The sequence below is a fragment of the Macaca nemestrina genome, chromosome X, assembly GCF_043159975.1.
Source record: "Macaca nemestrina isolate mMacNem1 chromosome X, mMacNem.hap1, whole genome shotgun sequence".
Classification (NCBI taxonomy): Eukaryota; Metazoa; Chordata; class Mammalia; order Primates; family Cercopithecidae; genus Macaca; species Macaca nemestrina.
The window spans coordinates 25,210,454-25,213,688 of NC_092145.1; the positions used below are offsets into that span (position 1 = coordinate 25,210,454).

The following is a 3,235-nucleotide window of genomic DNA, read 5'->3' on the forward strand; positions in this document are numbered from 1 at the left end:
AGGAGGCCATAAACATATAACTCTAGATAGGAATAAGTACTTCCCTTCTCACCTAGGGTAAAAGCTAGAGCCCTTACAATGGCTTATAAGTCCCTAGATGGTCTGGACACCACTCCCCCTCTATGATCTCTGTGCCCACCTCCTCTTAATCACTACACTCCAGCCACACTGACCTTAAACATGTCAGGCATTCTCCTTTTAGAGTCGTGGCACTTGCTAGGCTGCCTGCAGCATCCTCCCAGAGATCTGCATAGCTCACACCTCACCTCTTTCAGATCTTTGCTCAAATATTATCTAAGTGAAGCCTTCCCTGATTACCCTCTTTAAAATTGCAACCTCACTGCCACCCCAGCGCTCCTTATCTTCCATCCCTGCCTCAATTTTCTCCCTAGCTCTTATACCATCTGATAGACTGTAGATCTTTATTATTTGTTTATTGGCTATCTCCTTTCCCTAGAATGTTACCTCCATGAGGGCAGGGATTTTTGTCTGTTCACTGTATGCTCACATGCCTAGAAAATAGGCACATAGGCCAGGTGCGGTGGCTCATGAGCACTTTGAGGGGCCGAGGTGGGTGGATTGCCCGAGCTCAGAAGTTCGAGACCAGCCTGGGCAACACAAGTGAAACCCCGTCTCTACTAAAAAAAATTTTTTTTAATTAGCCAGGTGTGGCGGCATGCGCCTGTAGTCCCAGCTACTCGGGAGGCTGAGGCAGGAGAATTGCTATAACCCAGGAGACGGAGGTTGCAGTGAGCCGAGATCTCAGTACTGCACTCCAGCCTGGGTGACAGAGTGAAACTCAAAGAAAACTCAAAGAAAGAAGGGAAGGGAAGGGAAGGGGAGGAGGGAAGGGGAGGGGAGGGGAGGAGGGAAGGGGAGGTGAGGGGAGGAGGGAAGGGGAGGGGAGGGGAGGAGGGAAGGGGAGGGGAGGGAAGGGGAGGGGAGGGGAGGGAAGGGAAGGGGAGGGAAGGGAAGGGAGAAAGAGATTGAGAGAGAGAGAGAGAGACAGAGAGAGAGAGAGAGAGAAGCTCTCCCAACATGGCAGCCTCAGCAAAAAAGAATAAGAAGGCGAAGACTATCTCCCTAACAGACTTTCTGGCTGAGGATGGGGGTACTGGTGGGGGAAGCACCTATGTTTCCAAACCAGTCAGCTGGGCTGATGAAACGGATGACCTGGAAGGAGAATTTCAACAACTTGGCACAGTAATGATGACAATGTGCATATGGCGCCTCCAATTAGACCATTCCATCCTTCCCACTGCTCCACGGGCTGCTCGGGAACCCAATATCGACCGGAGCCGTCTTCCCAAATCGCCACCCTACCCTACACTGCTTTTCTAGGGAACCTACCCTATGATGTTAGAGAAGAGTCAATTAAGGAGTTCTTTAGAGGATTAAATATCAGTGCAGTGCATTTACCACGTGAACCCAGCAATCCAGAGAGGCTGAAAGGTTTTGGTTATGCTGAATTTGAGGAACTGGATTCCCTGCTCAATGCCCTGAGTCTCAATGAAGAGTCTCTAGGTAACAGAAGAATTCAAGTGGACGTTGCTGATCAAGTACAGGATAAAGACTGGGATGATCGTTCTTTCGGCCGTAATAGAAATCAGGATTCTGACAAAACTGATACAGACTGGAGGGCTCGTCCTGCTACAGACAGCTTTAATGACTACCCACCTAGAAGAGGTGATGATAGCTTTGGAGACAAGTATCGAGATCGTTATGATTCAGACCGGTATCATGATGGATATCGGGATGGGTATTGGGATGGCCCATGCCGGGATATGGCTCCATATGGTGGCTGGGATCGCTATGATGACTGAGGCAGCAGAGGCAGCAGAGACTATTCCTGGATAGGCAGTGGCAGAAGAGCATTTGGCAGTGGGTATCGCAGGGATGATGACTATAGAAGAGGTGGGGACTGCTATGAAGACCGATACGACAGACGGGATGATCGGTCGTGGAGCTCCAGAGATGATTACTCTCGGGATGATTATAGGCGTGATGATAGCGGTCCCCCCGCCAAAGACCCAAACTGAATCTAAAGCCTCAGAGTACTCCTAAGGAAGATGATTCCTCTGCTAGTACCTCCCAGTCCAGTCGAGCTGCTTCTATCTTTGGACGGGCAAAGCCCATTGACACAGCTGCTAGAGAAAGAGAAGTAGAAGAACGGCTACAGAAGGAACAAGAGAAGTTGCAGCATCAACTGGATGAGCCAAAACTAGAACGATGGCCTCGGGAGGGACACCCAAGCTGGCGAAGTGAAGAAACTCAGGAACGGGAACAGTCGAGGACAGGAAGTGAGTCATCGCAGACTGGGACCTCCACCACATCTGGCAGAAATGCACGGAGAGAGAGTGAGAAGTCTCTAGAAAATGAAACACTCAATAAGGAGGAAGATTGTCACTCTCCAACTTCTAAACCTCCCAAACCTGATCAGCCCCTAAAGGTAATGCCAGTCCCTCCACCAAAGGAGAATGCTTGGGTGAAGCGAAGTTCTAACCCTCCTGCTCCATCTCAAAGCTCAGACACAGAGCAGCAATCCCCTACAAGTGGTAGGGGAAAAGTAGCTCCAGCTCAACCATCTGAGGAAGGACCAGCAAGGAAAGATGAAAATAAAATAGATGGGATGAATGTCCCAAAAGGCCAAACTGGGAACTCTAACCGTGGTCCAGGAGATGGAGGGAACAAAGACCACTGGAAGGAGTCAGATAGGAAAGATGGCAAAAAGGATCAAGACTGCAGATCTGCACCTGAGCCAAAGAAACCTGAGGAAAAATTCAGCTTCCAAGTTCAGTTCTGCAAGCAAGTATGCTGCTCTCGCTGTTGATGGTGAAGATGAAAACGAGGGAGAAGATTATGCCAAATAGACCTCTACATCCTGTGCTTTCTCCTAGTTTCTCTCCACCCTGGAACATTCGAGAGCAAATCAAAACCTCTATCCAGACAAGACAAAATAAAACTCACCATCTCCTGAAGGCCTTTCTTACCTTTTTTAAAAAACAAAAAATGAAATTCTTTTGCATGCTGCTGCAGCCTTTAAAGTACTGAAGTAACTGGGGAATCACCAATACAGCCAGAGAGAAAAGGACTACTGTTTTTTAGAGGAAATGTTGTGCTGCATTATGTCACCATGCAGTTGCCAGTGTGATTAGTGCCTAGGGGCCTCCATTTAGTAGAAATGGTAATGACAGTGATATAGAGTCTGGAACCTGGTTGGGCAGTAGGGGAGGGA

The 3,235-nt window shown here is 48.7% G+C and overlaps 1 pseudogene; it reads left to right on the forward strand.

Annotated features, from left to right (window-relative positions):
• The first annotated feature begins 1,038 nt into the window (after nucleotides 1–1,038).
• On the forward strand, nucleotides 1,039–2,978 carry LOC105481444 (eukaryotic translation initiation factor 4B pseudogene; annotated as a pseudogene).
• Nucleotides 2,979–3,235: the final 257 nt, after the last annotated feature.